The 11986-nt window shown below is 39.2% G+C and overlaps 1 pseudogene; it reads left to right on the top strand.

The window, feature by feature from the left end:
* Positions 1-3284: 3284 nt before the first annotated feature.
* LOC109387931 (40S ribosomal protein S3 pseudogene) lies at positions 3285-4015 on the top strand (annotated as a pseudogene).
* Positions 4016-11986: the final 7971 nt, after the last annotated feature.

Consider the following 11986-nt stretch of genomic DNA (forward strand, 5'->3'; position numbering starts at 1 on the left):
AGTCAACAAGTATTGTATTTTGAATAAATTCCTATACCTATAAATTCGTCTTTCAATTTTCACTATATTGCATTTCTATGTAATGAGGAGTAACACCATCATTAAAGAAAAATGGACATTGAAACAAGAGTCCATCATAAAATAATATTTAAATTGAGATTAAATACAGATGCTCCTCAATTTACAATGGGATTATGTCCTTATAAACCCACCATAAATGAAAATATCCTAAGTCAAAAATGCATTTAAACGCCTACCCTACCAAACATCATAGAGTAGCCTAGCCTACCTTAAACATGGTCATAACACTTACATTTTGCCTACAGTTGGGCAAAATTATATAACACAAAGCCCATTTTGTGATAGTGTTGATTAACTTGTGTAATTCATTATGTATATCGCTTCCACATCATCGTAAAGTCAAAAAACGGTAATTCAAATCATTGCAAGCCAGGGACATCTATACAGATATCAGTGCCAGCCCATTATTCCTTCTAAGACAACTCTCAGTATTCAGGGGCAAAGAGCCTTTGCTAAAAAATAGTATGCAACCTGCTGAGAGAGCAGAACTCCATCTAAAAGCAAAGATGGGAAGATGTGCTACACTGTTCATGTTTTCTTGATCAATGACTGCATAAAAACTGAAGGAAGGCAGTTGAATCCCATGGATTCCCCCTGTGATATACTTCCTGGTCTAAGAGATGCTGCTGCACCTACGGCAGAGACTTGGCACCCATGTACATCCATTAGTCACTACAGGAACAGAGCTGGCTGGATTATCAAATAGTGATGACCAGAGTTCTCAGGTTCACTATCAGAAGGGAAAAGACCCAATGTCAGCAGGCCCTTTATAATGCAGACCCTGTTCCCTGGCTCTGCATCACTGGCTGCTGCAAGTGTAGCCTAAGGTGTCACTGCTGACCATGTCAGATTATAAGAGCTAGCAGGGAAGGAAAAACTATTCTGGTCCAAATACCTCACTTAACAGGTGAAAGGAAGCAGAGCCCCAAAGGACTAAGGAGGAAGGCATTCCACACCAAGGGAAAACTTGTCATTTGTTCGTTTGTTTTTTCTCTTTTGTCAGAGTTTTACATCTTTCAGGTCAAAACGTATACTACATTTAGCACAATGGTAATAGTCAATAAAGCACCCTAAATGATCACTCAAAAAAGTAACCATACATTTTCATACACTTAGGGATAAAAAGAGAATAGTCATCATAATTGAAACTGGGGCAGAAGCTGAGCTAGAAGTGGGGAGAAGTATGTGGCCAAAGGTAAAATCTGAATGAATGTAGAAAAATAGAAATAAGATGAAGAGCAGCTGAGTTAAAGGGCCTGCACAGTCTACTGCAGTCAAATGTCTGTAATTTACTTTAAAATCTTCAGTATAGACAATGGAACACAATAACATGTTCGCTGGCATAAACTTTATTCAAGGGTCCATCGGTTGTCCTAATGGGAAACCCGTGTTCATGGGGTAAAAGCCTACACCCCAGAGGGGCTGCTGCTACCTGCACTTCAGGTACTCGTGTCTTAGTCCACACCAGTGCTTTTGCTAATGAGTATAAAGAATTTCAGAAACAGCATTCCACTGGTGAAATCAGCAGCATCTTAATCAGCACCATGGATGTAGAAATAGACCCAGGCTGGTGAAAATAGTGGTATTCAACATAATGTGGGTTGATTAAAATATCTGTCATATTCCCCAGCTTGGCATGAACAGAGTCAAAGAACAGATTGAGGCCTGTATCCATGCTTACGGGCGAGGCTTCACACCTAAATGCTCTTGTGCCCTTCCCTTATGTCAACAGAAGTGCCAACAGAAATGGAGAGAGTGGCTGAAGAGAGAAATAGACAAACTGACACTTCAGGACAGAGAGATGTGATGCTTTGCTTTCGAAAGCAGGAGTTCTTGCATATGTAATCATCAATTTTTAAGCTCTTCAATGCATTTCTTTCAAATATGTATCAATGTATATACATTGGTTAACCTAAAGCCTATAATGTACTAAAATAAATCAAATAAATAAATAAATACCACATGCTTATCCACACCTACTCGCTACCCCACACAAAAATACACTATCCAGCCACAAACACAAGACCTCCCAATTTATGCTATGACTTTCTTCTCTATATTTCACTAGATAATTTACCTTAATCAAATCTCTTTCACTCCCTAATTTTCATATGGTAGCACATTGTAGTAATCTGTTGATATATAATACATACCCTGCAGTGCTTCTAGATTAAAATTGTAAAACATACCTCTTTAGATTTTTAATCATTTCTATCTAAATAATTTTCAGGTTTTTGCAAAACCCTATTTGTAAGCATCTCCAATACATGGGCTTTTGTCTACCACTTTACCTCAAATATCTTAATGGATTATTTCAATATTAAATTATCTGTCCACTTTTCATACTGTATATCCATTTTTCTTAAGATTCCCAGCTATTTACCCTTTCAAACTCTATACTAAACAACGAGGAAGGAGACATTACAAATCAGTGGACAATCACATTAGTGATTGCTTGGGATTCTGCAATATTAAATACTGAAGATGAAGCAGCCAATTGTACAGACCCAACTGTTTGTTTGCATAATCCTTTAATAAAATGAGACTGCTGAATTAGAAGTTGGGCAACCCTGACCCAGATTCTGAAAGTAAGGGTAGTTGGCCTAGATGTCTGTCTAGATTGTGCATTACAGTGTATTCTTAATCAGTGAGCAATCAAAACAAATATTTCAGTTCGCTTCATAAATCCCTGCTGTGTGATTGCATCTGACACATCTAGGAGAAGATAATCCCTCACAGTCCACTTCCTCCTGTTTCTAAAGTGTGTCCTGTTTAAGTCAACTCTGCTCTGTAATATAGAGATATGTGGACAGTTCAGAGTAACTGGTGAAGCAAGAACTCCTAACTGCTCATTGGAATATGAATTACAGTAACCAGAACCCCTTGCCCAACCAGGACCAAGACTACCATAGTTGTTAAGGTTCTCCAAAATTAGGCGCAGGAAGAAAATAACGTGGTTCTCTTTTCAACAGAAAAAAAATAGTGTCGGAATGTATTTCAGTGTTGTTTATTTCAACATTGTTGGTAGCAGCGCACTAAAAAGAGGGGGAAAAGGAAATCACATCAATCTCCATCAATAGGGAAATAGTTGAATAAACTGTTGCCCATTCGTTCATGGACTAATATGCAATTAAAGCTATATAACATAAAAGTTAAGAGTATGACGCATAGAGCCTTTCCTTTCACTGGCATGGGGCAACAAGATGGCAATGCAAATTTCCAAGAAGAGGAAATGTGTTGCTGATGGCATCTTCAAAGCAAAACGGAACCAGTTTCTCACACAGGAGCTAACTGAAGATGGCTACTCTGGACTTGAGGTCCGACTTATACCAACCTGGACAGAAATCATTATTTTGGCTACCAGGACACAGAATGTTCTTGATAAGAAGGGCCAAAGGATCTGGGAATTGACCACTGTGGTTCAGAAGAGGTTTGGCTTCCCTGAGGGCAGTGTAGAGCCGTATGCTGAAAAGGTGGCCACAAGAAGTCTGTGTGCAATTGCCCAGGCAGAGTCTCTGCATTACAAACTCCTAGGTGGCCTTGCTGTATGGAGGGCCTGCTATGGTATACTGTGGTTCATCATGGAGAGTGGGGTCAAAGACTGCAAGGTCGTGGTTTCTGGGAAACTCCAAGGACGGAGAGCTAAATCCATGAAGTCTGTTGATGGTCTGATGATCCACACTGGGGACCCTGTTAACTACTATGTTGACACTACCATGTGCCATGTACTGCCCAGGCAGGGTATGCTGGGCATCACAATAAACAGCATGCTTCCTTGGGACCGAAGTGGTAAGACTGGCCCGAAGTAGCCCCTGCCTGACCATGTGAGTCTTGTGGAACCCAAAGATGAGATACCACCTACCACCCCCACCTTGGAACAGAAAGATGGGAAGCAGAGCCACCTGCCATGCCCCAGCCAGTACCCAAAGCATAACAGGGTCTTCTTGCAGCTGGATCTGGAACTTGGGTGTTGCTCTATAAAGACCTTTAATAAAATCTTTTTAAAATATTTTTTAAAAAAATAGATCATGGCATGTAGAGCCTGGGTTTCTCACTCTACCACTTCTGAATCTGTGTGACTCTAACAAATTACTCAATTTATCTGGGCCTCTGTTTTCTCAAATGAAAAATGCTGATAATAATAGTACCTATCTCACAAGGCTGACAAAGGAATTAAATAAAGTGTTTATAAGAGTGATTTGGACATAATAAGCATCCAATAAAAGAATCTATTAATAATTAAAGTAGCTAATTGTTTAGTTAGAGCTAATAACTAAATGGATGTCCTTAGCAAAGTACTGTTCATGGAAGGATAATATTAAAAAGTAAACCTATAGTCAACAATGAGATCAAGGAAGAAATCAAAAGATGCCTTGAGACAAATGAAAATCAAAACACAACCACCCAAAATCTGTGGGACACAGCGAAAGCAATCCTAAGAGGTAAACTCATAGCAATACATGTCTACTTCAAAAAACCAGAAAAAATCTCAAATAAACACTCTAACCTTACATTTAGAAAAAGTAGAAAAAGAACAGCAAACAAAGCCCAAAGTGAGCACTAGAAAGGGAATAATAAAGATCAGAGAGGAAATAAATGAAACAGTGTCTAAAAAAATACAAAAGACCAATGAAACCAAGAGCTGGTTCTTTGAAAAGATAAACAAAAGCGATAACCTTTTAACTAGTATCATCAAGAAAAGAAGAATGAGGACCCAAATAAATAGTATCAGAAATGAAAGAGGAGAAGGACAATGGACACCACAGAAACACAAAGAATTATAAGAAAATATTACAAAAAATTATATGCCAACAAATTAAACAATCTTGAAGAAATGGATAAATTCCTAGAAACATACAATCTTCGAAGACTGAATCAAGAAGAAATAGAAAATATGAAACAACCAATTACTACTAACGAAATTGAATCAGTGATCAAAAAACTCCCAACAAAGTCCTAGACCAGATGGCTTCACAGGTGATTTTACCAAACATTCAAGAAAAAATAACCCTATCCCTCTCAAACTATTCCAAAATATTCAAGAGGATGGAAAACTCCCAAGCTCATTTTACAAGGCCACCATCACCCTGCTTGCAAAACCAGACAAAGAAATTACAAAAAAAGAAAAATATAGGCTGATATCCCTGATGAACACAAATGCAAAAATCCTTTAACAAAATATTAGCAAATCGAATTCAGCAATACATTAAAGAGATTGTACACCATGATCAAGTGGGATTTATTCCTTGCATGTAAGGTTGGTTCAATATCCACAAATCAATTAATTTGATACACCACATAAACAAAATGAAAAATAAAAATCATATGGTCATATCAATAGATGCAGAAAAAACATTTGATAAAATCCAGCATCCATGTATGATAAAAAAAAAACTTTCTGCAAAGTGGGAATATAGGAACATACATCAACATAAAAAAAGCCTAAATATAAGAAACCACAGTTAACATCATACTCAACGGGGAAAAGCTGAAAGTGTTCCCCTTAAAATCAGGAACAAGACAAGGATGTCCACTTTCACCACTTTTATTCAACATAGTATTAGAAGTCCTAGCCGTAGCAACCAGACAAGAAACAGAAAAAAAAAAGCATCCAAATTGGAGAGAAAGAAGTAAAAGTGTCGTTATTTGCGGATGACATGATATTATATATAGAGAACCCCAAAGATTTCTTGAAAAAACTATTAGAACTGATAAATAAATTCAGTAAAGTAGCAGGATATCAAATTAATATTTAGAAATCAGGTGTATTTTTATACACCAATAATGAATTGTCAGAAAGAGAAAGAAAATAATCCCATTTATAATTGCATAAAAAAAATAAAATAAAATACCCAGGAATAAATTTAACCAACTGGGTAAAGGTCATGTACTCAAAAAACTATAAGACACTAAAGAAGGCACAAATAAATGAAGGCATATGCCATGCTCATGGATAGGAAGAATTTATTCAGATAAGACACCGATATTCCAATTTTAGGGAATATAGAGGCAAGCAGTTGATTTAGTTAAGGCAGTAGAATCATAAGTGGTTTTTCTTCTTATTTTACAATTAATAAGAATTAGGATGGAAAAAATATGTACTTAATGATTCCATTCTGGTTCATACCATTTATTAAGAATTTTTGGTGGAAAAAGTTGGCTTATATGACATTTGAGTTTAAAGGTGGGGGAAAAAAAGTATTTGTCTCAGAGTCAGGAAAATTAATTACAGTGGCTTCTTCTAGGTTTTAGGTCCCAGAACTGTTCAGTTTAAGCCTCTAGTTTAGATAGGGGGTGGGGGGGTTGTGCTTCTTCTATGCACAGGTCATACTACAGGGGGGAAATCCTATTAGTCAGTATTTTGGAATGGCAAAACAATTTATACTTGTTATTCCTAGAGCTGAAAAAAATACAAAAAATATCCTTTGATAAGAGGGAATTACAGAAATTATTGTGAACAGGAGAAGCTTTCATGATCTTCTATTCAAATAATTTTCTTTCTAGGTTCTCAATTCTATAATGTACACTTACTTTTTTAAAAGCCAAAGTGTGTACACAGCTTCATTCAACATTTGGCCAGCATTTACTGAGTACCTGCTACAGGAAATACAGGAGTGACCAAAGCAACATAGTGCCTGCCCACACAGAGCTTAAGTCCAGGTCTGGGTAAGTTCTAGATTCTGGTGGCAACAGCACCCGCACAACCAGGAGGGGTCAGTACTACAGGCCTTCTTCCCCAGGCGGGGATCTGACAGACACTACCAGTGAGAGAGCAAAGGGCAGGTAGACAAGGCTGCAAGAATCAATCTTACAAGGCGTGTATCCCAGAGAGCTCAGCTAAAGCTGGGGGGCACTGGTAGGTGCCACAGCTCTTGACAGACAAGGTCCAGAGCCTGGAAGGTCAGAGATAAAAGCAAGAAGCCAGGAGCCAATGGGCGAGACTATCAGAGGCCGTGCGTTAGAGGTCCTTTGCGATCTGCCTTCCTTTATCCTCCCTCCTGGCTTAGTGTGGGCAGCCTTCTGGAGCCCATAAAAGTGTGTTATAAGCACGACAATCCTTAGGTCAGCAGAGGGGTTCTAACCTACACGGTGCAGGGGCAGAACTGCTGGACTCTCTGTGAGGTCAAGATAGGGACATGTTCAAGTGCTTAGGGAGCACTGCAAATGTTTTACCTTACAGCCAGATAGCAACACCCAGAGCCAAAACAAATGACCACAACCCCTCGGTCTGCTAATGATGAATCTGGAAATGTTCACATACTCTGATGTTAAGTTCTTATAATAAATAACCTGATAAATTCTTAGAATAAATCCAATATTGTTTTCTAAGATGTCATGTGAGTTTATCGTGGACAATAATGCTTCTATTAAATAAAATAAGGATGCATTTTCAATGACATACTTTATTAGGTATTCTATTGCTAGGAACAGGAACAATATAATAAGTATAGTGATGTTCTAAAACAGGGTCGGCAAACTTTTGAGACAGAAGAGCCAATCCTGTCCCTCACAACGATTTAAAAATTATTTGAGAGCCACAAAACAAATGAAATCACCATTATGTAAATAATATCCTTTAAAAATTTTATAAATGAAACTATGATAGTTTTATTTTCATTTTCAATTTTACTTCAGAGCCACATGTATGTACCCAAAGAGCCGCATGTGGCCCGCGAGCTGCAGTTTGCCAATCCCTGTTCTAGATTATCAGAAGAGGGAGTGGATCAAAGCAGCAAAATATGTTTAAGTACTTCTGGGTTACCATCAAATGGGTTGAAAGCCACAAAGAGGGATCATGATATGACTTTCTGTTCCATGCACTAAGACACACCAGGCCAGCTGCCCATGCATCTGGTCCCACAACCTTACCGCAGCCTGCTCTGCTGGTGGCAGAAGGGTTGGCTAGCTGAAAGCTCAGGAGCTGTACAGAACAGCAGATGAATTAGGCTGTGGCTTGCATACAACTGACAGCCTGGATGCTGTCAATTCACAGCCTGTAACACAGACCACTTCCCTGTGCGGTTTTGTTCAAGGTCAGGATTATTCTCTGGAAAAATCTCCCATGAATGAGTTAGGCAGCCAAATACAATTGTGGTTAAGACCCTCTGGCTGGGGCCCCTTTGGGGTCATGAACCCTGTTCAAGCCACCGCTTCATCATCTCACCAGGGAAGGGTTTCTTACCGCCAACCAGGAGTCCTTGCCCACCAGTAGGTCAGCCCCTAGAGGCTCACCAGCTTTGCCGTTTGTGTGTCATGAATGGTATCACCTACAATTTCTGCCTCCAATTCAACGATTTCTGACAGCAAACCACATCTTCCCTCCAATGTGATTTAGAGCTTATGTACGGTTTCCTCTCCTCTATCCATGCTACTCGGTACTAACCATCACTTTCATAACACATAATACCTTGTGTTCTGCTTTCGACATTCATTTCATCTCTCTGCTGATTCTATGCTACCCAGTAACGCTCTTATATGGCCCCTGTCCACGTGTCCCCCCACTGTGTTTTTGGTGTCAATGACCTGCTGCTGTCTGGCAGGTGATTCAGCCAAGCACTGACAGCTGCCAGGACCAGGGGCCACAGTGCTGTTAAGAGAAAATCCTAAGTCCTCTGTCTGTAACATTTTATTTCATATTTTAAAAGATCAAATATGAAAATTTATTAAAAAATATTCATCCTGGGTAATATTGTAGATACATGGATATTTGTTATATTATTTTCTGTATTTTTTCTTTTTAAAAAATCCTCAGATTTAATTTCCATAAAATCAGCACATAAATATTTTTCATCTCTTTATTCAAATCACCCCTCCCTTCTTCCCAAACACACCACTTGGGAAATTTTCTACTCCTTATAAAAATTACTGTGAATTTGATGAAAAAAAAAGAAAGAATGGAAAAAAAATTAATAAATAAAATAAATATTTTCCAAATTAAAGTCCATATTGAGATGCTTTAATATTACCAGAGAAACATGTATTTGTATACAACATACATTTACATGTACAATATACACTTACATCTATTTGTACAGATACATATTCAAATGTGAGGTAACAGAACCACTTTGAATAGCTCTGTTTACTCTCTAAAAAAATGTATAAAGAGTGTAAAAAGAAATATGACATCAGTTCAAATTTCATGGTACAAAATTTTTTTAAAGATTCAATTATCCAAAATATGCCCCTAAGGTTTGTCTAACATCACAGTTCAGTTATCTGAGAAGCAAACTCTGAAATGGACATTTATTTGGAAGTGCTCTCAGGATCATTACCTGGAGGGAAGGGAAGGAAGTGGCAGTGACAGAGGGAAAAATTGGGCCACCATGCAGGGACAACAAAACCTTCAACACATCCTACTGGCCCTTCAGAGTTGCCTCATTTGGGACCGAGGGGGCCAGGCCTTTAGGTCTCTGCGTCAATCAGACACCTCAGTCATCAGACACTGTGAGCTGTCCTTGGGTTAAGAGGCTTTCTGCAGCCAAGGGCAAGTTCCAGGAGAGGGACTTAGCTGGGAGCTGTCCACTGCCAAGGTCCTGGTAGTTGGGGTAACAAGGGCTTCAGTCCTGGAGTGGGGTCTTGAAAAGCACACCACACTGTCTGCTTACTGTATCTAAGAAAGGAAGCAAAACTGTCATTAATTACATGTTGAATTAATGTAAGCCTGGTGACCTTCAGCAAGTCACTTCATGATGTGGGACCCATTTTCCTTATCTGTCAAATGAGACCAGATAGACTTTTCTCAAGTTTCTTCAGCCCTGAAGATCTAGATGTGGGCCAAATTTGTCACACTGATTTATTTTTATTAATATAGCCTCTATGAATATTCTCTATGTATATTTGGGGCCCTTTGAAAAAACAATATGTGCCATACATTTATGCTCACTTTATATGACCGGAATTTGTGGAACCACCTTGAATGTCCCTGATTGCTCTAAGGAAAATTTAGAAAATGTAGGGGCAGCCAGTTAGCTCACTTGGTTAGAGTGCAGTGCTCATAACACCACGGTTGCCAGTTCAATCCCCACATGAGCCACGGAGCTACGCCCTCCACAACTAGATTGAAACATTACTTGACTTGGATCTGATGGGCCCTGGAAAAACACACACACAAAAAGAAAAGAAAATGTATAGAAAGATGTTTGTTTGTTTTAATAACATGTTATTTACCATAACCATGATTTATTTGATTCCAAGTTAATTGGTAGGAATATGTAGGTTTCCAATTGTAGTGTTATTCTCATTAGAAAATATGATTTTATTTTAAATCTGCTTAGGACACAGTCTCCAGGAATGTGTTGGGACAAGAAAGCCAGGACCTTCTGTAGTAAATCACCAATAGAGAGGATACACCCAGAATAACCATGAGAATAACAATGATATAACGCTCTTTGCCCCTATAATAAGAATTAAAGAAATGCCCTAGGGAAATATAGGCTACTTCAGGAAATGCAGTTAAGATCATCTAACATCTCACAACATGAACAATCACAGGTTTAGATCTATATTTTGAGAGTGTTGCTGTTGGCTTGATTTGTTAGAGAGATATTTCCAAGGGTTCCATGAATGGGGACCGTGAACAGCAGGGAGGGAGAAAAAAGGGCATCCTCAACACCTTAGACCTCTGGGTGTCAGATGAAACTGGCAAAGCAGCAGTGGTGCTGAGTTCGCTCAGGGTCCTCTGGAGCTGGTGTCAGTGCCCAGATACGCTTTGTCGTAACTCAAAGGGAAGGTAGTGTCTTTTCACTCCCTTTTATCAACATTTGTCCCTATATTGTCAATGCGCTTCCCTGTGGAGTCAGGGTCACCTGTCATAAAACAGACCTTCCTATACATCTTTCCAAAGACAGCATTTAAAAATAACATAATTTTCATACATATATGTACCAAGATGTTCATGGAAACGCCTAACAGCCAAAAAAAGGATATTGTCTAAATTTCCAACAATAAAGGAATTTTTACATAAAGTATAGAATATCCATATTATGCAATGAATACTATCACTAAAGGTTATATGATAAAAGAATATCTGTTAGTATAGGGAAATTACACAACCTTTTAAGCAAATAAGAGGGCTATAAAACAGTACCTGTGTTATGATCCTATGCACTACGGTGTTCATAGTGGTGTGTTTTTCTTCATTTTCCAAGTGTTCGGCTTTGGACACGTATTTGCTTTTGTAACTAGAAAAAGACACCACTTTTTCAAATGTCCATATTCAGGGATGTACAGAAGATAGGCTGAGAATGGATTACACCACAAATGAAGGTGCTCCACCTCCTTCCTAAAGGCAACTGAATCTCAGGTTGGATGTTGGGCTACGGCTGGGAATACAGACAAATATCTTACTCTGGTACAGCTCTGAGGCCACCCTTGGGTCCTGAAGGATTAAAGTTTTCTAAGCATTCCCAAGAAACACCACAGAGAGCACAGGCCAGGAAATGGGAAAAAATGGCTCACCTAAATTGCCAAAGTAAGTCACTCACCTGGGGAGTCTGCAGCAGACATGATATATCCTGCATATGATGCTGTGGGACAGAAACATTCCCATCTTCTTCCCAGAGAGGGTAAATCGTAAAGGTGGAAGGTGGACATGTCTAACAATGACTTGGCTTATTGACTGAAACTGTTACTAGGTTTAAAAAATCTCTACTTGGGCCGGCCGAGTGGTGCGTTGGTTAAGAGCTGGCTTGGGACGCCAGAGGGCCCCGGTTCGGATCCCACATATGAGGGCCAGTGACACTGCTCTCTACAGCTAAGATGTGGAACAACAGCTCAATTTGGAGCTGGGCTGTAGTGGGTCGCTGGCGACGGTGTAGGCTGTAGCCCCTGCTGCAGTGGGTTGCCATGGGCTACCATGTGTAGCCAGCAGCCAGCGTGAGCAGCCAAGCAGCCGCCATGAGCG

Source organism: Hipposideros armiger, unplaced genomic scaffold, assembly GCF_001890085.2.
Source record: "Hipposideros armiger isolate ML-2016 unplaced genomic scaffold, ASM189008v1 scaffold_175, whole genome shotgun sequence".
In the NCBI taxonomy this organism is placed as follows: domain Eukaryota; kingdom Metazoa; phylum Chordata; class Mammalia; order Chiroptera; family Hipposideridae; genus Hipposideros; species Hipposideros armiger.